General features: G+C 38.5%; 1 long non-coding RNA gene and 2 pseudogenes across 2 annotated transcripts; 2 read left to right on the top strand and 1 right to left on the bottom strand.

The window, feature by feature from the left end:
* Positions 1 to 21988, top strand: part of LOC128604889 (delta(3,5)-Delta(2,4)-dienoyl-CoA isomerase, mitochondrial-like) — a 177363-nt pseudogene extending 155375 nt beyond the window's left edge.
* LOC128604898 (NLR family CARD domain-containing protein 3-like) lies at positions 904 to 8078 on the bottom strand (annotated as a pseudogene).
* A 2456-nt stretch (positions 21989 to 24444) lies between the features above and the next one.
* LOC128604934 (uncharacterized) lies at positions 24445 to 25904 on the top strand. 2 transcript variants are annotated; one of them, XR_008385387.1, is made up of 4 exons: positions 24445 to 24507; positions 24603 to 24737; positions 25650 to 25703; positions 25801 to 25904. It is a non-coding gene; the product is annotated as an uncharacterized LOC128604934 (long non-coding RNA). The 2 variants fall into 2 exon arrangements; XR_008385386.1 differs by having other exon boundaries at positions 25650 to 25904.
* Positions 25905 to 27852: the final 1948 nt, after the last annotated feature.

The raw sequence follows: 27852 nt of genomic DNA, 5'->3' as shown, positions 1-27852 counted from the left end.
TTGTTATTAAATGTTTGTGATATGACATGTGATGTGCAACAAAGTGTGACGTAATCAGGCACAAGAGAAGTATAATGGTGCTGTCGAGCACATGGTGCTGGCAGGGTGGGAATTTTTTTCCCTTAGAGGTTTTTTTGCTCACCCCTGAGTGCGAGATTTGATTATTGGGGAGAGGCAACACACTGCACGGTCCCGACAATTACAAAACTGAGGGCTGATAGGTCCTGTTGAGAAAGATAGGGACATGTAGATCCAATCAAGTATTTACTCATGTTAGCCACTCATACTAACACTGTTTAGGGGGTACACAGATAATCAACATGTAATCAAAGGAGTCAGGATTCAAAACAATATATACGTGTAGTTTGTGAGGCTTTATAGCCTCAGAGGGGGAAATGTTGTATATAAAATATACATGAAATAAACATGAGGGAGACCTAGTATGAGTAATATGTAATCTTATTGAGAATTCACTGGGCTGGTGGACTGTAATGGACTGATGTTCACCTAAGACACAACACACAGATAAGCAAGGCGCAGGGAGATAACAATACATGTATTTGATTAGTGCGGCAGGCCTCAGAGCGTAGGCGGAGTACGTCTGCACGCAGGCAGAAGGTCAACTAAGAGACACACACACACACACACACACACGGAGGCCTGGTGTGTATGCAGAAAACAGAAATTAATGTGTTTCATATTCTGTTTCATATTCTGTTTCATGAAAAACTATTATATTGTAATGTACATGCAAGCACTATAAAAAAAAAGAAAAGAAAGAAATGTAGAACAAACATAAAATTTACTCATAATGTAGAGATGGTGTGTTTGAAAGTGTCCTTTCTCGACGATCCAGAAATCCAGTCCGGAAACGACACAGACAAGGTCAGGTTATTTTTAAAGAGTGAAACAAGACAAAATATATTTTGGAGCCGGAACTGCACCTGCGTGATAAGGGTCACTCAACAGTGCCAATTGAGGTACGTAATGGTGTTCCGGGACAGCTAACGCTAAATATATTGATGTCTGGGTCATCCTGATCCTAAGAAAACTGTATAAATAGAAGAGCATCAGCTCTGGTTTTTTAGATCATCCTTGGGATGTCTCAACTGTGTGATCTCATGCAACAATAAATTTGGACCCTTGCCTCTCCTCACTCACGGGCCTGGTGTCTTACTTTCGTCCTTCAACTGGTTAATGTATGTGAGTATCTGTTTATTAATTGTCTTTGGGTAATAGGCAAATTTTGATACAACAGACTTCAGTGAGTGACCCAGAAGAAATCGAAGGAAAAGATCCAGATGTCCATTTTCACTCTGTAAAGCCTGATCTACAGCACTCCTGTGGACATCTGAGATCGTCATTTCTCTTAGATTCAGGAACATTTTAGACAACAGACTCTGCTGAAGAACATTTCTATTTTCATTCATGAATTTCAGGTGCACATATAGAGCTGCGAGGTGTTCCTGAATGCTCAGATGAACAAAGCAGTACACTTTACTCTGGTGAAGCCCAAACTCCTCTCTGAAGATCTGTGTACACACCCCTGAATACACTGATGCTTCTGTCACATCAATGCCACACTCCATCAGGTCTTCCTCATAGAAGATCAGGTTGCCTTTCATCAGCTGCTGAAAAGCCAGTTTACCCAGTTTCAGAACCATTTCTGTATCTGTCTCTCTCTGCCCTTCGTGTACTTTTTCTTTATGACGTTTGTCTGAATGATGAGGAAGTGTGTGTACATTTGAGTCAGAGTCTTGGGGATCTCTCCACTCTCTGCTTCACCCAACATTCTCTCTAGAACAGTTGCTGAAATCCAGCAGAAGACTGGGATGTGGCACATGATGTAGAGGCTTCTTAATGATTTCAGGTGTGTGATGATTCTGTTGCTCAGGCTCTGATCACTGATCCTCTTCCTGAAATATTCCTCCTTCTGTGGGTCATTGAACCCTCGTACCTCTGTGACTCGATGGACACACTCAGAGGGGATTTGATCAGCTGCTGCTGGTCGGGAGGTGATCCAGATGAGAGCAGAGGGAAGCAGATTCCCTTTGATCAGGTTTATCAGCAGCACATGCACTGATGCTGATTCAGTTACATCACACAACCTCACTGTGTTCTGGAAATCCAGAGGGAAACGACACTCATCCAAACCATCAAAAATAAACAGAACTTTGTCCAAGCTGGAAATGTTTGTTTCTTTTATCTCCTTTAAAAAGAAATGAAGAAGCTCCATCAGACTCAGGTTTCGATCCTTCATTAAATTGAGCTCTCTGAAAGGAAGTGGAAATATGAGATGAACATCCTGATTTGTTTTCCCTTCAGCCCAGTCTAGAATGAATTTCTGCACAGAGACTGTTTTTCCAATGCCAGCGACTCCCTTTGTCAGAACACTCCTGATGGGTTTGTCTTCTTCAGATAAGGGCTTAAAGATGTCATTGCATTTGATTGGTGTTTCCTCTGTTGTTGCTCTCCTGGATGCTGCCTCGATCTGTCTCACCTCATGTTCATTATTGACTTTTCCACTGTCTCCTTCTGTGATGTAGAGCTCTGTGTAGATCTCACTGAGAAGTGTTGGGTTTCCCTGGTTTGATATCACCTCATTTACATACTGAAACTTCTTTAGCAGATTTACTTTGCATCTCTCCTGAAGATGAGGTTCAGTGCTTACAGACTTACACCTGTAAAATGGTAACAGACATGTGGTGAGATATCAAGCACAATCTCTGTCATTTTTCTTGAGTCAAATGTATATGTGCTTGTTAGCCTCTTTATCTGTAGAAATACTCAGCAGAAAGTGACTGGAGAGATGTTTATAATACCAGCATAATGATTAAAATACTATTGTCATGCTGAGTTTGATCTTACCCTGTATCTGTGATTATGATCTCTTGTGTTTTCTCTCTTGCTCCCTGCAGAACACTGTGAATACAAAAGTTTTAAATATCATGCACTTGTCCATTTTATTACACCATTATCCACATTACTTAAAATTATGGTTTGAACTTTAGCCTCTAATTTATTAAAACAATGATCAATGTTTCAGAGAATGCAAATGTAACTAAACCTGATGGATAATGACAAAATTACAAATGACAAAATTACACAGATACAGGTCAAGAGCTTCAGTTAATTTGCACATCGGACATTAGAATGGGGAAAAATGTGATCTCTGACCATGGCATGGTTGTTAGTGCCAGATGGAGTGTACAATTAAAGACCATGTGACATTTTCCCCAATCTTCAACTGTCCAGTTTGAGTGAGTTTGTGCCCATTATAGCCTCAGATTCCTGTTCTTGACTGACAGGAGTGGAACCTGATCCTAACCAACAGAAGTTCCCTCACTGGATGTTCTTTTTGTTTTTACTTGCACCATTCTGTGCAAACTCTAGAGACCATTGTGCATGAAAAGCCCAGAATATCAGCAGTCAAACCAGCTCGTAAGGCACCACCAGTCATGCCACGGTCAAAGTGACTGAGTTTATATGTTCCCCATTCTGATGTTTGATGTAAAGATGAACTAAATATCTTGACTTGTATCTGCATAATTTTATGCATTGTGCTGCTGTCAAGTGATCGACTAATTGAATGAATGTGAAGGTGTACAGGTGTTCCTAATAAAGTAAACAGTACGTGTATCTTTATAATATTCTAAAAGAAAACTTTCATACTACAGAATATATATCAGTATAATGGATATTTTGCTTTTTAAATTAAAATGGTTAACAATGAGATATTAGCTATTTCGATTTACATGCAAAAGTTTGTTACCGTTCTGGTGTGGATTCTCTCTTCTCTTTAAATGTTAGTGGTAAACCCATAGAATTATCACTCTTCATGGACACACAGCTGGGTAATGGTGAGTCTGATCTCTTTATTTCTGTTGTACTGCTCACTCACACACACCCACACACACACACACACTAACAAAACAACAGTAACATTTATTCAGTGTGAAATAGTATTTTATTAAACTTTACTAACTTGACTAAATTCCTTTAGTTGTTTCTCACTTACTTAGCAACAACCTGGCAACCATGTGGCACATATCTCCCATATTTAACTACAAGTTTCAACCTTTTAATGTTTTACTCTTCAGAGATGTTTTAATTATTTAATGCTTCAGTTTTTTATGTTTTACCTTTTAACATATAAACATACTTTTTTTGATTTTAACCTTTAACCATTATAACCTTTTAGCCTTTTAACCTTTACCTGCTTAACCGTTAAACATTTTAAAATTAATGACAGCAAAATATATTGTTTAAATCTTTTAGCATGTTTAGCTCTGTCAAGACATCAAAGTTCATCCATGAACTTTAACCTTCTAGTCTAAATGTGAACCACATTATTTTGAATAGTAAAGAATTATTCTATGCGTTTTTGCAATACTCTAGTAGTTTTGCAAAGTTTTTATTGTCGCACTAATTAGTATTTTCTCATGTTTGATGGTCTACAGATTACACAACACGTACAGGCCTGAGGTGGTCTTTTATGTGTTTATAATATAAACTTTATTGCTAATAGATATTATTTTATAGTCAAATAAAGTTAGTAGTTTTATGAAGTGGCTTTAAGTAGATTAATGAAGATGTTACCTGTGTGTAGATGAGGGATCTGCTGGAGGTTCTATAAACACATCACTGTTCATGGAGGAACTGCTGGGTCCTGAAGAGTCTGATATATTGTCCTTGGTTTCACTATTCAACAACATATACGTTTTGCTATTAATAATTTATCTGCCTGTAGATTCTCATTAACGTCAGTCAGTAGACAATCACTAAAAAGATTAGTACTAGAGTGGTCTGCCATTTTTTAGGGATTTTTCTTTTAGGGTGAAGGCTGTTCATGTGAAAAGGCCGCATAGTTTTGAACTGCTGCTCATGCAACATCAGGGGGCGCTGTAACACACTTGGAGGAAAGCGCTACTGCATGTATGATTGGCTAGTGTCACTGTGATTGATAGGGGAGAGAGAGTACGCCCCATACACGGCCAATCTTCCAGCCATGGATGACATCATCGCGATTCGAACTCGTGATGTCTGGATGATAGAGCAAACGCGTTTCTAGTGTAAACTCTAACTTTTTAAACTTATTTAACTTTAAATTATTTTCCTAGAACTGTTTTATTCTACTTTCAGAGCCTAGGTTATTGGTGTTGATCAATAGAACAGATAATAATGCGTAAAAAATAAAAATAATAGCTTTACTTTATTGCCCTTTAAAGGCTCAAGATGTTCACTGATGCCTGGGCAGAATCTAAGTTTACTCTCCCCCTCCCCCGCTCTATGATGTACATAAAATCTTTACATTTTCAATAAATATTCATGCCTTAAATAAAATAACTGCTTACCTCTTTTTGAACTGCAGAGATCCAGCAGGTTGTTCAGGATTAGCGTGATCCATTTTCACTATTAGTAAAGAAAGGTTATTGGTCATGGACAGACAGATGTGTATGATCAGGACTGATTTCTTTTGCTGGTATGTGCCACAGTCCACATTCAAACATACATAAATATACACAACTAAATAAACATATTCATATATATGTTTTATATGTTTTAGAAGACAGAAATTTAATGCTTGGTAATACATCATTTATAATATTTACAGTATTTATTAATTGCAATATTGTATTAGTTACTTTTTATAATACAATATGTAATATTTATTTAAGGTACACTACAATGAAGTTAGCTTCTTTTAGACCAAATCAGTGTTAACTCACAGTAATGTAAAAACTTACTTCACAGTGGAAAATGCCTTTGGAGCTGCATTAGTATAACAGTATTGTCTGAGTTATTAAACTAAACTACTGAGAAAAAAAATCAGAACACTCTTTATTTTATCTATTTATTGTATATACTGGACTCATCATTTGCTGATATTAGCAAACCTGTATCCCAGTGGTGTCTGGTGAGTTTTATAGAAAATAGAGAAAGTTATAGTTATTGAAGTATATATTTGTGTGTGTTCTGTTTTATCTGCTTCATCTGCTGGTCTGGACAGTTAATTCTCAGTTTCTCCAACTAAGAATATCAAAAGTATTTTCCAAAATCAGGTCAACAAAATGAGTTGTGTCTTCCAGCTAAGCAGCTAATAAGCTAGCTCAATTTTACTGAAGAAAGCTGTGACAACTAGATATGTAGACCTATAAATAAACTAAGAAAATTCCCTAAATTAAACAAAATTGCACAACTTGCTAGCTTGTTATTTTATTATTGTAATGAGTAAATATTGCAAGTAAATTATAGGTATAAAGTAATGTTTGAACTTCACAGAGTCTCCATGATAATAGGAACTTTGACCTAGTTCAAGCGAGGAAAGGGCCAGTGTGGCTACGGGTTTTATTGCAGAATTATTCCTGCTGGGTTGAAATAAAAACCTGAAATCATTTTAGCCACAACATCATTAGAGCCAAAACTAAGATGATGAGTGTTTTGGTATGTCTCTAGGTGCAATCTGTACTCCTTAATGTGCTACAGACTGTTCACTTCCTGCTTTTCAAACATTGCAGTGGTCGTAAAGGTTTTCTAGCATGCTTGGTGTCCATGATCACCTGGGTACAGTAGATATATTTTTTTCAGATTTCATGTCAAACCATTTTCTTTTCACCTCACTTTATACACTGTATACACATCTAATCTGCCTTTTAAGTATTTTAGCTCCAGAGCTTGGCCTTTGCAAGAGGTTGTAATAGACGTGAGTCATAATAACTTTCATTTATATCTCTCAGAAATCCTTTTTGCCATTTACTCATCATTTCCGCTGTGTGAACTTAGCGTTTTATGGTGTTCAAGTATGAAGAAAAACAACATTTCTGAAACTTTCACAAATCCAGCAGAATATCTTAGTTCAGTTTGGCGTATCTAAACATTTCCACATAATGTTACTAAAATATTGATAAATGTGGCCCAGAGGCTGCACTATTAAGAGCACTTTTATCTTTATTGTGATGTGAGTTTTTCATGTTTGAGTGGTGCTGTTATATCCAACTGCAGCCTTGTGTTCATCACAACTCTACGCTGTCTTCATCATGGAGGGCTGACATTAACACAAGGCTAAAGCTGGATATAACAGCACCACACAAACATGATAACTGACATAACTAGAATTAAGCATCTCGCTCAAAAGTTAAACACGTAATGTATGTAACATTAAATTTCAGCTCTTATATATGGTATGTAGGTGACATATGTCATGTGAGTATGGGGTTGTAGGCTTAAAGCCATAATCACTTCCAACGTTAATTCAACAAAGTACTACGTAATGATTGGCTGATTGGATAATTTACTTAATGAGCAGGTATACAGGTGTTACTAATTATTAACTTATTCAACAGTCCCTGAATAAAAGACACGATCTGTTTCTTGTTTCATTAATGTTTATATAATGCCAGTTAATAACTATATACAATAACCTTTAACCCCTTTTAGCAGTAAAAAGCATCACCACATAGCAAAAGCCATAAAATACATTTAGAAAATAACCAGTTGTAATGTCCTGCACAGTTTAGTGTTTACCTGCTCTAAGTGAAGATGTTTATTAGCTGATTAGTTGAATAAGGTGTGATAAAGCAGGAAAACACTGAAGGCAGGAGGTTTTTCAGGACCAGGGCTTGGAATTTATGAGGCTCATAGGTAAAGGATACACAAGTGTTTTATTTGTTGTTGTTGTTGTTGTTGTTGTACTGAGTGGACTTTAGCATACAGTATAAATTCACCACTTTACTTCCCCTAAAAACAAATTCCACATTTGTAAATGTTACGTTTTGTAAATTCATTCATATTTTATTGATTATCGATTAATGTCTTTTATTGTTTTGGGGATTTAATATTCCTATTCTCCTTACCAAAATAAAACCTAAAAACTATTTCAGCAGTGTGACCTGAGAGCCACTTCTTGTTCCCTAAACACACACAGACTATAAACATATACTTCCTGTCTACAAGTGTTTATTACAGAGATCACTCACCTTTAGTCAGCAGTCGTTGTTTTGTGGAATTATAAACTTAATTTTGACTAAAGTTTCATATTTTTCTCCCCTCGCGTTTTACATTCGGAAAATCCTCAGCACTGCAACACGGAACTGGCACAAAGTTGGCTTGAAGTTGGACTTTGGATATTCGCAGATGTGAGGAAATTAAGGAACTGTCTCTATAGTTACATACCACATTGGTATACATGTTTCTAACCTCAATAGCATTTGAAGGGAATGACTTACAGTCATAAGACCAACTACAAGTTTTCATCTAGGTGTTAGGTATGATGCACACCTTTTAGATTTTTGATATTTATTAAATTAAACTATTAAATCATATGTAAATTTTATATGAATTTCACTACCTAATGGGCTCATACACAAAATATACCACAATATAAAGCTCAATAGCATTTGGAGGGAATGACTTAGTCACAAAACCAACTGTGAAGTGTCCATCTGGGTGTTAATTATGACACAAACCTTCTAGATCTTTTAAATTTATTCAAATAAACTGTCAAATCATATCTAAACATTGTAAAAAGAACATAATGTTGCACTAGCAGCTAGTTTACCAGCTAGCTAATTTAGCTAATGTTAATTATGCATATAAGAGGCAGGAGGACGTGACAAAGTGCCCAAATTGTGTATTCATTTATGCAATAGATCCTGATGGTTTTGTTTTTAATTTTATATTTTTTTGATTTTGAATAGCTACCTCAGGATAGCTAACGTGCTAATCCTGGGGCAGAAAGCCTCCATTAGCATCCAGACTCATCCATGCTAATGAAGTGTCATTAACTAGGTTAAGCGCTGGGTTGCTTTCTCTGGGTGTTTCGGAGTGTGGCGCTCAGAACCGGCCCGGTGGTAGCCGGGTCTTCACAGGTGCTGTAGCATTAAAAAAAGTAGAGGGGGGAAAAAAGCTTGGCTGAAGAACCTTGATCTCAGTTTTTCTTTGAGATAACAGCAGTCGGGAGACTTGGAGCGTTTGGCATCATCGTGACATTCTCACAGATCTACACGTGTAAATAAATAAAAAGTTTTATTACTCTACAACTAAGACACAGACTCCTCGTTTATTCGTTCCCTTTCCTCTTTTACTACTTCTTATTTTACTTTTTGTTCTGATTCTCCTTTTTTCCTGAATGTTTGGTTAGAAGTTTCTGGAACATGGAGCTAATGCTAATTTAATATGTTCTGTCAGAAAACCCACACAGTTTGCAGCATGCTGTGGTCCCATTATTAGATTGGAGGGGAGTCAATGGAAAGACTTCTCCAACTTTGAGAGGTCGTGATGGTGATCTGTTTACATACAGAATTAGCTGTCTCTCTCTCTCAGATGATATGTAAGGTGTAATCCATGGCTAGATATGCATTAAACGATTTTAATACATGTTGTGGAGGAAAAGAACCTCCTAATCTAGGCTAATCAACTCGTTCAAATCGTTTAGTGCACACCTAGCCATGGAGTACCCCGCTTATACCATGGTCTTTCCACAATTAATAACGTTAAAAGTTAACGTCGTGACCACGCCCTCAAAAACGTCACTCACTAGTCCCATTGAGAACGTTGTGAATACACAGCACCCTGGTATCCAGATAATTTTCATTTTATCTTTGAGATGCCATTTGGATATAATTTGTGAAATTTACTAAATGTATCAAACATTTTACTGAAAGTAGTCTAAATGAATCGACGTCTGAATTTTATGATCATTTGATACTATTTGTCATACATCAATTGTATTTTTATGTCTTTCAATCTTAATTTCGTAGCTAATTAAATGCCCTGTTTTGTTAATTTGCGCATGAAGGAGAGACTTGTGAGGTGGCCTGAGATTTTGACTTCACTTTTAGTTTTAAATTGGACACTTAACACGATAAACTAAACTATTATCACATTTTCTAAACTTCAACACTAGTCCAGTGTTAATTTTACATTATGACTGCCGCTGGTGCTTAATCCATGACGCTCATGCGAGCTTGTGTATGTGTCTGAATTCCCAGCTAACACATGCTGCGTTTACATGGACAACAATAATCCACTCTTAATCTGATTAAGACCATATTCTAATTAAGAAACTACCATGTAAACAGCAATTTTTACTTACCTTAATCTAATTAAGGTCATAATCGAAGTAAGCAATAATCTAATTAAGACAGGTGGAATACTCCTGTTTTAGTCGCATTATGGACGTGTAGTAGTGACATGTAAACACCTTAATCACACTATGAACGTCGTGTGGGAGTTTTCACCGCGTTTTGCGACAGGACACGATCACACACGGCAGTTTTACGTTTTACGGCAAACAAGAGAGTTCGGCTCTGTCACAAATCGCATACTTTCCTACTACAGGCCTGTAGTGGGGGAAAATACATGTATCTCGGCTACTATATAGATGGTAACTACGCGATTTGGGACACACCCACCGCTTCAAGCAGTTGTCTAATAGCACGTACAGCATGACAAATAATTAGCTGCACTTAAAGCGTTCGTAAAAAAAATAAAAAATAAAAACACCCAAAACTATATACGGTTCCATAACGAAGACGAACTGTATGTTGATACGTGAAATTCTGGAGGGACGTCGGACGGTGTGGCGCGGTGACGTAATGACGCGGGCTGTTAATCTAATTATGTTCTAAAACATGTAAAACAGGTACATGACAGGAGTATTCTAAAAGCGACGCATGTAAACATTAATCACATTATTATCTTACTTAGAGTAAGGTCAATAATTAGATTACTGCTGTCCATGTAAACGTAGTCACAATTGTGTTGTGAAGACTGAACCGAACCGGACCATATTCATCACAATGATGTACCTGTTAGAAATAACAGACTGCCTCTCAGCAGATTCCACCCTGAACTGTGTTAAAATAAGCTTGTTCCCCAAAAGGCAGAACTATCAGTGGGGCATTTTATGAGTCTCAGATAAATGTGTATAATATCACCTAAAGTGACATTCACACAGTTATAGCATGGGAGTGGCAATGGGACATCAGGAACCATCCCCGAACAAAGGGCTACGTGACTGTAATTAGCATTCAGAAAGACATCTGTCTCGATAATCCTATCCCCTCACCCTTTGGGGTCACACCTGTAACATCCGTACTGTGAGAACGGAAAGTGATCGAATCAAATGCTATCCTTAATTTACATTTAGAATGAAACTTCATTTACATTACATACAGAAAACCTGGTTTGAAACACAGCATAAAACGTCTCTGCTGATATTGATCGGGGTTAACTTTGACTCCGACGAACCTGAAGTGCTTCATGTGCTTTGTCACTGCCACGCTGTAATAAAGTTATTCTTCTTTGAGATCTTCGACATCCTCTTCATTTTTTCTTACATTGGTGAGCCACCCAGCGAGGGATTCCTGAAAAAAGCACAAAAAAACCAGGGAAAAGTAAGAAAGACTGGGTTTTCCTTCTTTTGTGCTTTGTTTTTGTCAGGGAACCCCCTCGTTTAAAAAAATCTAGAAAAGAAAATGTTAAGAGCAGAAGAGAATTTAGTTTATTCAGCTTTAGCAGGAGGAGTTCTTAAGCCGATTCTGTACAATTCTGTTTAAGATTCTAACGGAACTGAATCAGCCTGACACAGTGTGCTCACAGAGCTGTAGTGGAATTGTTGTTTCTAAAGGAACTGAAACAAAGTGCTTAAGTTTATAAGTTTCTAAACTTAAACTCGGTGAAACTGGAAGTGAAACTCGGTGTAGTGTAGCGAGCCTGATGCACTGCAGCTCTGAGAAGTTTAAACACAAGAACCCGAAGCAGTGTGGTTTTTCCTGACGTACTGTGGCAGTTTTTTAAGCTCGATAAATATTGTTTTAAGCCCGAAGTACTGTGGCAGTATTAGATTTTAAAACTGGTCGTGTATTTGAACTTGAAAGGCCCGATGCACTGTGGTTGTCTGACGCAGTGAAACATTGAAGTTCAGAAGTTCCACGTGGTCTGACTGTTTTGTTCGTTTACAACAGAAGTAGGCTAATAGAGCTGTGAATAAATAGACTAAATGATATTTTAAAGTAGCTAGATAACGTGTAGTCATTGAAACAGGTGAATAGCTCTTGAATTACAGTACATAATTCAATAAGGTTTGAGAATGGAAGAGCTGGCTCACAGGGAATGTATGACGGGATAGAGAATGTTGCTGATAAGCCGTATGAGTGGGCTATCTCCCGGTTTGAAAATTATCCCAAAATGCCTAGAAATAAAAAAAGGAAAGTTGCAAATGCGCTTCAAGCGGTTTTTGCCTCGTATAAAGTGACTAATTGAAGGCTAGATGAAGTGGAGTCTGAAAATGTGCGGCTTCGTTCTAGACTCAGTGACGGGGTGATTTCTACTAAAATGTACCAGGCTAGTGAAACAATCTGGAAAGAGTTTGCAGATGCAGAATGAGATCGCACATCTTAAAACTAACAATAACATGCTTAGATCATTCGTGGAAACACTGTCCCGTGAGTTGGATGAAGCACAGGCTGCTTGTCATAAACATGCTTGTTTATGATAAACAATAGTACGGTTGAGAAAAACACCAGTGAGAGATCTGTGGGTGCCATGCTTTGTAACCGAGTTTCAGGTTTTCAGGAAGTTGGTGATGAGGGTTGGGAGAGAGGTTCTCAATGAGTTAGCAGTAGTCAACACTTTGACTGCACAGCTAGATTTCCCATGGCACCAGTTCACTCCACTACTACCATGCGTGATAGTGAAGAAGGGGAGGGGCCATTGACTTCTACCATGGTCAGAGGGTTTAATCCAAACGAACTAGAAGCTGTGATTAAGAATATTGGAAAATTTGACCCCACCAAACAGAATCATTTAGATTTTTTGAAAAACCTGGATCAATATTCAGACGTGTAGAAGTTTACAGATGGTGACGCATGCGTGGTGCTGACTCTGTGTCTGCCCGATACTCTGTCCGGAGCCTTAAATGAGAAAGTGAAGGTCAGAACTGCAAATAAATTGGAAAGGAAACAGGCATTGCTTGAAGTTTTAGGAATGATGTCAGTTGATTGGGATAAAATAGCTGAGATCACCATGGAAATCTGATATTACTCAGGATGATGTCAGTTTCAAATCTGCCCTACTTAGCAAGTGTGACCGACTCACCCGTTCTGCTGTGGTGATGCATGTGACGCATCTCTCGGAGTATAATGACATTATTGCCAAAATGACAGTTTTACATAGGCCTGGACAATAATTCAATATCAATATATATCGCGATATAAATTTTTTCAATAACAGTGATATGATTTTTAAACACATTTCCGATATTTCAACATACATTAAAACATTGGTCACTGACTGATGTTCATGGCACAGGCGTCAGTTCGTTGTATTCAAACCAAGCAGAAAGAGCAGAACACAATTGGCTACGTGCGTGATGACGTACAACACTGCCAGTGCTCGGCAGTGTTAGGCTAAGCTCCAACACGGCAAGTTTTAGCTACAAAATGAGTACCACTGACCGCAATACAAATGCGACTGAGTGATCTTCCACAAGTGAAGAGAAAGCAGACGAAGTAGTTGATAAGAGAGGATAGACTAATTAAGAGGTATGGAAGTGGTTTGGCTATCTAAGCTCTGAAAAACTTCAGGTTTCAGTGCACTGCAATATATGCCAGAGAGTGGTGCCAACTAGCACCACCATGATGGGATACTTGAATGAAAAGTATGATGACCCAGCCATGGATGATCTACTTGACATGGCATGCCTCGTTGACCCAAGATTCAAGCTTCAGTACACTCAAGAGGAGAAGAGAGAATACATCAGAGAGAAAGCTGTGTCGGAGATGCTGAAGGGAGAGACAGCTGTTGTGGTAAGGGAAGAGGAGTCCAGAGAAGAAGCCATGGGAGATGCTTCTGCAGCAGTGACACCAGCCAAGACAACAAAGCTGTCTCTGGCTAGCTTTTTTTCAAACAGGTCCACCAGTACCAACACAGGAGGCTTGAGTGTACAGCAGGCAGTTGAGAGGGAGCTCCGCAACTACCTTCTGTCTCCAGATGCTGACAATGACTCAAATCCTCTGGATTGGTGGAAAGTCTCTCATAAGAACTTCCCCATAGTAAGCCAACTGGCAAAACATTACTTGTGTATTCAAGCCACAAGCTCCCCCTCTGAGAGGGTTTTTAGTACAGGTGGCAACATTGTCACATGTAAAAAGGCATCTTTGAAGCCAGATAATGTAGACCAGCTTGTATTTCTTGCCAGCAACCTCTAGAGCCTGTCATAGGGTGTCATCAACCCCCAACAATGTCCCTGCCCCAGCAACATGTGTTCTTGTTATTGCTCACACTTTTTCTGTTTTCTTCAGCAACTCTGAGCATTTTTCATATTTTTTTTTTATCCTGGCTGAAGCACTTTTATTTCAGTCTATAAGAATAAAATAATCAGCCTATGTTGTAGTTTAAAGTTAAAGATATGAATATTGACAATGGTGGGAGTTTTATGTTTATTTGACGGTGATTTCACATTTCTTGTTTGTATGAAGGTTAAATCCAAATAAAAGGTGAACATTAATTTTTTTGTGCCATTTTTATTTCTAAATTATTATATAGTTTTATAGGAGGAGGTTTCATAGACTTGGCAAATTCATTTTACAGAAGTTTGAAGGTACAGACATCCATTGTTAGCGTCCTTGGCAGTTTTTCTGTGGATTTATATTGTTCATATCGTTATCAGAATTATATCATATTGACCGAAATTAAGAAATATATTGTGATGTACATTTTGGCCATATCGTCCAGCCCTAGCTGTATAGCTGCAGACTGGTCAGAGTTCAATTCAATTAAATTTTATTTGTATAGCGCTTTTTACAATATACATTGTCTCAAGGCAGCTTTACAGAAATATCAACATGGTATACAGATATTAAAGGTGTGAATTTATCCCAACTGAGCAAGCCACTGAGTGGCGACGGTGGCAAGGAAAAACTCCTTAAGATGTTAAGAGAAAGAAACCTTGAGAGGAACCCGACTCAGAAGGGAACCCATCCTCATCTGGGTAACAACAGATAGTGTTTGGAAAAGTCCATTATGGTTTTATATGAAGTGTATGTGTAATTATATGTGTATATATATATATATATAAATAGCTAGCTATAGCTGCAGACCGGTCAGAGTGCCCATGCTGACTCCTGTCCACCGCCGAAAGCTCCTACAATGGGCACATGAGCATTAGAACTGGATTGGGTCCTGTCATTCATGTGAAAGTGACCTACCTAAACACTACTGCAAACCAAGTACACCCCTTCATGACAACGGTATGGCCTCTTTCAGCAGGATAATGCCCCTACCACACTGCAACAAAAAAAAAGAGAGAGAGAGAGAGAGAGCGCTGATAATACATGCTCTCTCGTGCTCTTTTTTTTCCCCTTCCTTGCTCTCTTTTTCTCTAAGTGCCTCGTGGCCACATTACCACCTCGGGTGCGTATTACTTTTCTTAATTTAATGGCTCGTCGTCAATTATTCTTGACATATTTCTGGAAAATCGTAGTTTTCTGTTTTGTTTGTTGTTAAATCTGTGTGCTGTGGTGGACAGTATCCTAACTTTTCCGTTATTTCAGTTAACATGGCAGAGTGATATGGAACTGTAATGTGGACAAGTCCTGACTGGAACTACTTTAGCCATGCATTTACTGAAAAATAATTGCACACCTCAAAACATCTGCCAGCCAATCAGAATCGAAAATCCAACAGCGCTGTGGTATAAAAGTTATTTATACCTTGCTTCTATTTTAGTTTAAAAATGTAAATGAGGTACTTTTGACCAGAGCAGAAGATAATGGTTAAATTATAGATGTTCTAGAATAGGCTATAATACTCAGTTTTATGTCCCTTCTCAGACACTGTATGAGAAAAAAAAACGGTTCTACATGGCATCCATTATAAATATTTACAATGCAAATCCAGGCTGAATCTCTATTGGACATGTAGAAAACTAGGTGAAGTGTACAGGACACCTTGTCATACCCTTACATAGTGCGTTTAGACAGACAGTAAGGCATTTGGACTTTGCATCTGTAAGTTTACCTGAAACTCTGGTTCAAGAGCATTATGAGAGCTGCTGCTTTGGGAAGTAGGAGTACTGCAGATGTGTGTACTAGCATGAGACTAGCATTACTTTTTGGTTTAGTGAAACAGCGAAAGCAATCGTGCACCTGGCTTGGATTGTCTCATAATTATAACTAGCCTTAATTGAGCATAATTGCTATGTTATAGATACCCCGTCCTGGTGTCCTCCGCCTCCCCATGTCCCCTGGGATAGGCTCCAGGTTCCCTGCAACCCAGTAAGGATAAGCGGTACAGAAGATGGATGGCTGTAGTTGTAGACTGTGTAATTGTAACGGTTCATTATAAGATGATTGGCCTTTTGCTTTTGCAGTGGATCACATTAAACAAGTAGATTGTGCAATGAACAGGAGTGAGTGAAAGAGGTGCCATGAAGAGGTGTACGTGGTCTGCAACAGTGTTGGGTAGATGGTACGTGTCAAAGTATATTAACATCCACACAAAAGCCAGGACCCAAGGTTTCCTGGCAGAACATTACCCAGAACATCACACTGCCTCTGCTAGCTTTTGCTCCCCACTCGCATCAGTGAGCCTTGGGAGCCCTTGACCAGTTCACCAGTTGACCTTTCATGGGCCACTTTTGGTAGGTACAAGACCTGCCGTTTTGGCAATGCTCAGACCCAGTTATCTAGACATCACAGTTTGGCCCTTATCGAAGTTGCTTAGATCCTTACACTTGCCCATTTTTCCCCAACCGTTCGCTTGGTGCCTGATATACCCCACCCCTTCACTGGTGCTGTTGTAATGAGACAATCAATGTTCTTCACTTCACCTGTCAGTGGTTTTACTGTTGTAGCTGATCGGTGTATAGTTGCATTTAATGTTGTAGAATGAAAACACATTCCTGTTCTCACTTGTGTTAGCATGTTGTAACAGCTGTTCTTCCCTCACCTATTGTGTTTATTTATTTTAAAAAATTTTTATTTTTTTTTTAAATATATGTATAAAACAAAGCAAAAACGCTGCTTGTCATGTTACCGATAGGGCCACAACAATGTCCTCTGTGCTGATGTCTTGGCTGTATCTGAAAACTTGTAGCTTTACCCCTGACTTTTACTGTGTTGACACTGGAGATTCCTTTCAGAAATGCTCCATTAATGTCTCCTAACATAAACCCACTAGGACTAAGATGATTTATGCATTGTAGCACCAAACAAAGGTTTCAGTCACTTTTCTGTCTGTAAATTGTCCATCACTGTGTATGGGGCCATAGTCTTGTGTCCTTTATTCATCTCCGTAAATAGTCATCATATTAACCTGTTGACTGGTGTTTATCAGACAGGAGCCTGTGGTTTCCTACTCTGAACGCTGTTCGAGACATGTCGACTTCAGGAGGCCCCACTCCACCCTTCACCACCCTGTCAGTCACCCACCCAGCCAATCACATCACTCCTGTAGAGCTGCACCGACCAGAGAAACGCAACGCCATGAACTAGGCCTACTGGAGGTATGTTTTTCCATCAAATAAAGGACATAACTACTGGGTTTTCCAAAAGTCTCCATACATAAGGGACTGTTTGCCAGTACCAGGTCGGTTGTGCCTTCGTCAGTGGACGTGCACTTCTCGGTTGGTCTGCAACACTTGCAGTCTTTTTGAATTTGTTAATAAGTTTGGAAACTGTGTTGTATGTTTGCTGTGTTCGCCATGTTTCCTGTTAGTCCATCGCAACCTTGCCACAGCTTCCTGATCCAGGCATGAGAATGATTTCAATACATTCTTCTCTTGTCAAAAGCGTTCTTAAAGGCTATCGGGGGGGGGGGGGGGGGGTTCACTGCAGGTTCAGCAGTATGTCATTTTTTTCAGAATTAATTCAATTCAATTCAATTTTATTTGTATAGCGCTTTTTACAATAGACATTGTCTCAAAGCAGCTTTACAGAAATATCAACATGATAGAAATATCAACATTAGAAATATGCTTTAATTTTTATGTGGGTTAGCAGTGATTTTATTCTCATAGCTGTTCATTATTATAATAAGCAATGGCTCCATGTGCTAAAACCACAACACTAAGTGAAGTTAATTTAATTTAACAAGCATCCTTATTCGTTCCTAGTGCAGAATGTATTACACTTCGAGTTTAGTAGTTAGTAGTCTTTCTAATTAGGGATGTGCCAGGTATTCTAATACACATTTAACCTTTTGAGGTGCCATTAGTTAAGTCAAGTGGGTTTTTATTGTCATTCCTCTATATAGCTTGTATACACTGGAACAAAGTGACATTTCTTTAGGACCATGATGCAACACAGAACAGGACGCAAGACTACATAAAATGCAAATACACAACTGTGTGAGACAAGTGCAACACAATAAAAACACAAAACAGCAAATACACAGGACAGTAGATACACAGGACATGGACTGTAACTGTAAGCTACTGTGTAATGTAGCAGCACATGTATTGCAGCAATACTGGCAGCAGAAATAGTTCCCTAGTATAAAGTGACTGATGCAGCTATGTAAAGTCTTACTGGGTTAGTGCGGTGTGCAGTGGTATGAGTCTTACTGGGTGAGGTGTTTGACTAGCCCAGGTGAGCACTGTAATCTGACTGTCTCAGGGAAGAAACTGTTGCAGAGTCTGCTGGTGGTGGCACGGACGCTCCTGTACCTTCTGCCAGATGGCAGGAGGGTGAATAGTCTGTGAAAGGGGTCGTCAACAATACTGGTGGCTTTGCGGATGCACCGGTAGTTGAAGGTGTCTGGTGGGTAGAGAGACCCGATGATCTTTCCAGCTGTCCTCACAATTCACTGTAGGGTCTTGCAGTTGGAGGCGGTGCAGTTCCCGTACTACACCATGAGACAGCTGGTCAGGACGCTCTCGATTGTCCCACTGTCGAAGGAGCATATTATTCGAATATTCAGGTGTCTGGGTATTGATTGTACCCTTTATTGCCATGAAGTCAATGAAAATCTGGTCAGGTCTAGCAGAACAGTTACGCCAGACATTATGTGGAAGCTATAAATGTTCATCTGCACTAAAGAAGTCTTGGGAGCAAGCAGTTCACATTTTCAACTATGAAGTCTGCAGGACAGACAAGTGCTACAGTGCATTTACAATAGCTCTCAGTATAGCTCCATTCAAATATTCAGCAACAATGGACACATCAGCCACCTTGGATTTGCAGATTGAGCTAATTTTGAACCAGACACTGAGAGCTGAGAGACATGAGGTCATTTCCAGTAAGGGAACATAGTGAGTATCGATGCTTCCTGGTTTTTGTGGTGCATTGTGGGATTTTTTAGGGAGTGAACGTTCCAGTGCACTGGAAGGCTTTTGCAATTGAGACAGCACTTAAAATGGTTGACTCCCTGATCAGTGCCCTGACTACTGAACTATGGAGCTGCTTGAGACATACCCATTGTTTATGTTTCTGTCTTTGTTGAAAGAATCCAGTTTCATTTTGTATAGGTATTGACTTTATGGACATTGCTGGTGATTTGCTGCACCCCCAGGGAGATGATACAGCCAGGACAGCATGGCAAATCGTACATTTATATTAATGTTGTTCTAATATGTTATTGTTTCTTTAGTAATAGCAAATTCACAGGGTCTTGTGTGGTGAACGCACCACATAAATACATTAGAGGTCGACCGATTGATTGGTTTTGCCGATTAATCAGCATTGATAATAGATCATTCCTGCAATTGGTTATCGATAGTCCTTCCCGGTTCCGTCCGTTGTGGGAGAGGCCAAGAAGGGTCCACTGTCATTAAACAGTACGAGATATAAATAAAAGAGGGAGTTTTATTTGTTTATTACTGACAAATTTTGTTGTTATTTGTTTTGGTTTTTTTAAATAATATTTTCATTCAGTAGTAATCAGTTATTAGTAGGTGCTACCCGACTTGGTTATCGGCGTCTGTAAGATCCGCTATCGGTCAGCCTTTAAAATAGATTAATGTGTATGACATGTTCTTCTTTAATTAATAAAGAAATGCACTTGTTGACAACTTGCTGTGGTATAAGGGGAATAAAACACTTCAGAATGTGCAGTTCTACCTTAGGGTGGTAACGGTCACTCCACTTCATTGGAGCATTGACTACTTTCCTATAACCGCATGTTTATTCCTTACATAAATTAAACACAAAGCATGTAGGGGTTCTACATGCATGTAATATTTGCACAATCAATAACCTATTAGAGTAATACATTGTGGTATATAAACTGAACTTTGTGTTTGATGTGTCTGCAGTGTCCAAAGCCCGTGGTGGTGGAAGTGCATGGCGTGTGTGTGGGAGCAGGTCTGTTGGGAGTGTTAAGTACCATCATCTCATACACTCAGCAAACAATATGGATGGAACTTTCCAGAGTTGTGGTGTCACTTTTCCTGCAAAGCTTTAACCATCAGAGAGTTATCTTTTACTGGGGCTTTTAGCTGCAGGAGACTGAATTACTAACAGTTTTTTTTTGTGGATCTGATTTCTTCTTTCGCAGGAGTGGATCTAATCACAGCCTGTGATATTCGTCTGTGCACTCAGGATGCCTGGTTTCAGGTGAAGGTATGAGGAACATTAACTTGCCATACATTGCTTGCTTACATGTTTACACCAAGATCTTTAAACAAGTTATTTTTGTCCATATGATCATATATAGAGACAGTAAGTGATGAGAAGATAAGAATGGGCTGATTGTTCTGACTTGTACAAGCCCCTATGAAAGAGTTGACCACAAGGGGGCACACTCTGAACAATTATTTACATTTGCAGTTTGTTGAAGATTAAATAAACCACAGTGAGCATCAGATGTCTGGTTTTAATACAAAGTGGACTATTTTATGATATTACCATCTTGTCATTTATCAAAGAAGAACTCCAAAACCTGAAATTTGTTCATTTTTAGACAGAAAAATTCTGCAGTGTAGCTGTTCTAGTGGGCTTTCACACTGGAAGTTTAGTCCAAAACAGAGCAGTTTGCATGAAAAGTTGGTAATGTGACCGTCGTAATGTGGACTGGGAAGTGCACTGCGGTACCAAACCCGAGACTAGCTGTAGAAGGTGGTCCGAGTTCGGTTACACTGGAACTGTGAATGTGAATGCAGCTTGTATCCAGGTCCGCACTTGTTCAGGAAGTAGTGTAACCTGCTCGTGTGGTTTAGCCAATGACTACGTCATTAGTTTCTACAACACACATGTACCATGAGTGACAGAGGATTTTGTCGGACACAGAAGTTGTCCGCTGCTGTGCATAAAATCTGCTGTGCGTAATAGCACCAAAATAATTTAAAAAATATGGTGAGTCACGTTGTGTTCTCCATGCACGTTTGTGGTGGTGTAAGATGAATGCAAATGCACTGTGGTTTGATCAAATCAAGTCTGGTCTAAAATCAGACCAACGCTGTGGTGGTCGCTGGGAACGATCGTACTCGGATTCGGACCGCAGCAAATGTGCCCAGTGTGAAAAGCACCCTAGGAAAGCCTTGTATAAATTTGGAAAATCTGAATATCCTGTTCAGACATGTTTTTTGTTGCTTTGAAATTGTTGTGTAGCCATATACGTCTGTTGATTAACACCCAAAGTAATCTTGTATGACTCATCAAAATTCTATCAAGTTTTTCATAACTGCTAACATAAAAACAGCTCTCGGTACTGAATTCAGACTTTCAGGCCCTGCTGCATTTATTTATACAAATAGGTTTTGAATATTGAATTGCTGCTACGTGTTATTCAGGAGGTCGACATTGGCCTGGCGGCAGATGTGGGAACGCTGCAGCGTCTCCCTAAAGTGATTGGCAGTCGTAGGTAAGAACGCCGGACTCCGAAGTCAAGTAAAAATCGAACTGAATAGTTTTCTGCAATGTGTTCTTTTCTCTTTCTTTCAGCTTGGTGAATGAGTTCACGTTTACTGCAAGGAAAAATGTACTCTGATGAAGCCAAGAGCTGTGTACTAGTCAGGTATTGTGACTCCAGAATTAGAAAACCTAAGTAAGAAATATGTAGAGGTGAACAGAGGAGAAATTGAAGGAGAAAAAAGGCTAAGAAAGGCTTTTTTATTTTATTGGGTTAGCACACAGCATTTATTTGTTTTGCGACAGATATAAAGACTAATCTAATATCAACTGTAAGACAAACAGACCTTTACAGTACCTTCACCAAACAAGTGCACTTTCCTTTAACACACCACTTATTTAGAGTCAGAGCGGACAATGAATGTCCTTAAATACAGGTTATAATGTCTAATAAAATTCTAACATATAATACAATTCCAAAATAAAGCATTTTGCATGTAATAAACAGAAATCCCTCACTTGATAAAATTTTAAGCTAGAAGTCCTAATGTATAAGTTACAGGACGACTTCTGCAATGTCTGACTGTCTTTCATAATCTGAGCTTTCTTTAGATCCATTAATGAATTTCCTGTAATAAAAGGTCATCTTTACAGCTTGTATCTTAATCTTAGAGCTTATAAAACTGCAATTTTTTTTTTATTATTATTTTGCGAGATGCAATCTTTTCATTATACCAGGATGTCAATAATTAGTTGTGTGTGTGTATATACTGTAGAAGTATATGGTGTGATATAGCACAGTGGAATAAGGTGTACTATGATTTATTTATTTATTTTAAATTACGTCACAAAATAATTTATAACCCTTTTGAAATTAGACCAAAAATGCCAACATTTGTCATTTTTTGCTAAAATACTGAAGGCAAAGATGAAATATGGCAGTTTCCCCCTGAAAAAGATTTAATGCTTGTCATTTGATGATTTTCACTTTTAAATAGCAATTATCAGTCCGTACAGGATTTTATGGAGTTTATTTATGTATTTGTTTGTTTGTTTTTATTTATTATTGCTGTGTTTCCTCAATCGAGTACAGAAAGAAGAGAAACAACAGAAGTGACTTAAAATAAAAATTTTTCTGAAAATTTTTTTTTATTTTTTTAAAATAAAAAAGGTTCTGATCCAGTTCGCTTTCACCAGGAAGGCTGTCCTCTTTCCTGTTGCTCTTTCTCTTCTATTAGTCCATTTGTCCAGTCTGAATCGGTTTGATTCGTTTCAGGACGATTCAGAGTCAAATAACTTTCTAGTGAGAGTCGCACACTTGAAAAACGAATTAGACTGAGATTATTTTGAGTATTTGATTGTTTTGTTTTGATTTGATTCTCACTAGAAAGTGATTCAACTCTGAATCAACTTGATATGAATCAGTCAAACTGATTCAGATTCAATAAAAGTACTATGAGATTTGATTAAGATATATATTCCAATGTTTTGCTTTACAATTCCAGTGTGTGTGTGCGCGCGCCGGCACGTGTGTGTATTCCAGGTGAACGAGAAACTCAGATCTTGAACACAGTTGTAATTTTATTTTAAAAAATAAATAAATGATCATTCTATTCTTTCTCACTTTCCTTGTCCTAATTGTCCTGTATCTGTTAAATCTGTTTCATCTCTGGTCTTTCTGTCTGTATGAACACTTGTAGAAATGACATGTAGTCCATATTTTTAAATGATTTTATTCATGATTTTGAATTTAAATAAATAAAGATATTCTTTAATTCTGTATTTTGTCATTTAATTATCATTACAAATCAGAAGATCAGATTAAAGCCACGGCTTCTTTACCTGCCGAAGCTGTAAAACTTTCAATAAACCAGTCAATAGATCAGCTGGATAAATGTAGATTTTTATTTACTTATTAGATGTATTGATGCTGTTGCTAGATTATTTATTAAAGGATACTGATGGATTTTTCACACTGTCTGAAGATTTTTATTGATCTTGGACAGAATCATTCAGTTAAATATTTTTTTAAAAAACAACTTGATAAATAGTTGATTAAATAAATGTGGTGTAATGTACTGAGTCAAATATGAAAACTATAAATAAATAAAATATATTTATATCTGTGTATAATTAAAAACCTCACTTAATACCAGAAATTCATATCCTAAATGTTGCAAGGGATTAATCTGATCATTTTATTCAGCTGTTTAATTATTACTTTCTAAATAATAAACAAATGAATGTTCTGGATTCATGAGGAATGTTTACATTTTGTGTCCAAACTCAAAAGTTTAAACAAAGTGTATATTTATGATAATAAAGCACAAAGAACGTGAAACCTCAACACGACTACAATCATCGATGAATTAAATATTAATTAAAAAATTAAATTTAACAAGAGTAAGATAAAGTATATTTTTAATTAAAATTTAATTAGAAAGGAGCACTTTTAAAGTGGATTTGATTTAAAATAATGATAATAAAGCTGATTTCTTATGTATTTGAATATCTTATCCTCTATTGTGTTTAAGAAGAAGAGAATAAAGAAGCTTTTTATGAAATAATATTTGGGTTTATTTTATTTTATTTTCTCCTCAGATTCAAATTTACGTCAACGTCTGTTACGTTGGTGACGTCACCGCGAGCGCGAGAAGTCGAAGTGAGGAGCAGAAAGCGTTGTTAATGTTAGTTCTGGCCCGTTTGGACCCAAACTAAAGTGAGTTTAATCGGTTCTGTGTAACCAAACCCGTTCTGTTTTGTGCTGTATCGTGTGTATGTGTGTAGTTAACGGTGTTAACACTTGTGTTTCAGGTGTATCAGTATGAAGCAGGCGGTGACGGCGCACTGATTCACTCTCGGAGCTCGGTTCACTAATGACCGAATCACCGAGGAACCGACCAAAGATAACTCACACCCGCACGGAGAAGAAGAACAAGAGGAGGAGAAGTGAGAAATAACATTTTATAACTTTTTTTATTCACTCCTCTGGTTCAATATTAATGTTAATATTATACAAATATACTAGCGGTGCTAGCTTTTGAGGAGGCAGTCCAGTCCACGCATGCGCAGTGTCATTAATGAGCAAGCTAATCGAAATGAGATTAGCAAATAGGTCGATGTTATTTTTGATTCTATTTAAAACGATGAATTCACCCTGTCAATAACTGCCCAGTCTGAGAATATTGTATGATTTACTTTTATAAGTGGACGTGGCAGAACGACATTTAGCTTCACTGGCTAATTAGAGCGCTTTTACTAGTTTAATGGCTGAGTCATCCGGCTTCGCGCATGCGCAGTGTGGGTTTAGGCGCTATAGTCTTCTTTTGAATTATTATTATTATTATTATTATTGAGACCATTTGGGGTGAATTTGGAGCATGTGGGGGGTTTGAGTGACCCCAGAATGACCTATAAATATTCTTTTAATATCTCCAGAACTGAAGCAGCACAAACGAAAATTTTCACGGCACAAACCAGCACAAACTATTCTGCCGATGTTTTGTGTTGGTGGGGGGGCAACTTCACGCAGGTTGTGTGTGTGTTTCTGTGTGTTTGTGTGTGTGTTTGTGTGTGTGTGTGTGTGTGTGTGTGTGTGTGTTTGTATGCTCTTCAAATATCTAGGTGTTAGATGATCAAGTGTGTAGTGTACAGATAGAGTGCACAATTTAAGAAATAGGAACCAGTCAGAGAGAGGACATCGTAATAAGAACAGGAAGCACTGACCAAATAAGGAAATAGATTAAACCGGTACACGGCGTATGGGAGGCAGGAGATCGTGACAGTTATGTTGAATTATAACGTGTTGGATTATAGAAATAAATAAAGTGGTACTGATGTATGTGTGTGTGTGTGTTTTAGGATGAGCTGGAGTGGGGCAAAGAGAACTGCATTCAGATCAAACGGATACGAGAGGTTACGACTCTCACTCACTCTCTCACTCGCACACATCTATACACACACTTCTTGACACAGATCCCTAACTATCATTTCTGGTGTGTGTGTGTTACAGGTGGCCGAGTTGTTTGAGGATCTGAAGAATCGAGTGTCACAATTCAACATGCACATCAGCGAAACTTCCTCTGACTACACCAGCACGCGCACACAGAAATTCATAGTGCAGGTAACACAAACACACACACACACACACACACGAGTAGAACAGGTGTAGTTTAACAGCATATGTGTATAAAGAGGCTTTTTTCTTCAGGTCAAAATATATACAGCAGGGGTGCCCAATATGTTGATCGCGAAGGAAGTGCGGGTAGATCGCCATTAAAAAAAGATGTTAGTTGACGTACAGGGCAGCCAGTCTGAGATCTCGTCTTTTCTCTCACCATGCGTGTGCGATCAAGCGCGCCAGTGCTAAAGGCTAGCGAGAGAAATCGCGGGGAGAGGACATTTTTCAGTCTTTTAAAGACTTCATTGACAAAACCCAGCTCCCAGTGTGCAAATTGATATCAGTCAATGGTTGAGCAGCGCAAATGGATTCATTGCCAAGTGCAGGGAAGATGATGCTTTCCCTGACTTCCTTAACTACCACTGCATAATACACCAACAAGCCTTATGCGCAAGAATGCTAAACATGAAAGAGATCATGGATGTGGCAACAAAGATCGCCTGTTCTATACGTGCTAGATCACTTCAAAGACAGCTGTTCCGTGCGCATCTGGAGAAGGCAGACTGCGACCAATCAGCTCCTGCTACACTCTGACGTGAGATGGCTTAGTAGGGGTAAATTCCTGCAGAGATTTCGAGAGCTCTGTCCGGAGATAAGCGAGTTTCCTTTTGCTGTTAAACATGCAGAATACACCCAACTCAATGATGATCAGTGGCTGCTGGACTTTTTTTAACCGAGCATTTTTTACCGATCTGACCAACTTAATTTGTAGCTGCAAGGAAAAGACAAAAATTAAAGGCAGTTAATGCCTTTAAACGGAAAATGCAACTTCTGTTCTCAAAGCTGCAGCGCCATGTTTTTGGGAACTTCCAAAACCTCGCGTCAGAGCTGGAGACGCAGCGGAAGGCTTGTGCGCAATTTAACATTGCACGCTACGCGGAGCAGATTGACAGCTGTCGGTCAGAGTTTGACAGACGCTTTCAAGACTTTGCTTTACTGGAGCCATTCGCCACATTCATGTGCTACCCGTTTAGGGACAATGTTGAGGTTGATTCACTCGCATCGAAAATTGCAACGCTGTTCACCTGAACTCGTCTGAAGTGGAGGATGAGATTTTGAAACTACAGACTGACATTCAGCTGAAGTCCAGGGCTCATGGACAGTTCTGGAACTTACTCACAGGGGAAAAGTACCCAAACATGAGGAAATGTGCCACCTCCTTGACTGCATTATTTGGCTCTACTTATTTATGTGAGTCAGCCTTTTCCCTCATGAAGATCATTAAGTCCAAATACCGTTCCACAATGACTGATCATCATTTGGAGGCCTGCTTGAGGCTGGCTACCAGCAGCTACTGTCCGGACTATGCAACCCTGGCTGATTCTATTCAGTGCATGTCGTCAGAGTAAGGTAATGACCAAAAATGTACTGAATTGTAGCGGCCCATAAGGGTTCATTCAGTTATGCAAGGTACATGAACATGTATTGTGTGTGTGTGTGTGTGTGTGTATATATATATATATATATATATATATATATATATATATATATATATATATATATGTATATGTATATGTATGTATAAGTATACGCAGTGTATATATAAATAAATATGTTTAGCATTTTTAGTGTAGGTAGATCTCTTTGACTGGTCGTGTTAAAAATAGCTCGCAAGTCAAAAAAGTGTGGGCACCCCTGATATACAGTAAATATAAATATTAGTCATAATTCGCAGCCTTAGAAGCACAAGCATCCAAAGTAAAATTGCAAATGCAGAGTTTAAAATTGTCACCATGACGACAAAGTCCAAGAAGTGTAACTTACTCCTGCAGAAAATAAATAATTATTATTAAGTATCGGTGATGTTTCCGTTGTTCAGGTGGCGATTGCAGGCGCATTTTATCCGAACTGCTTCCTCCAGGGAACTGTGGACGAGGAGCTCGC

This window comes from Ictalurus furcatus, unplaced genomic scaffold, assembly GCF_023375685.1.
Source record: "Ictalurus furcatus strain D&B unplaced genomic scaffold, Billie_1.0 scf5, whole genome shotgun sequence".
Classification (NCBI taxonomy): Eukaryota; Metazoa; Chordata; class Actinopteri; order Siluriformes; family Ictaluridae; genus Ictalurus; species Ictalurus furcatus.
Note: the sequence above shows the minus strand (reverse complement) of the source record. Positions and strands in the feature narration are given on the sequence as shown.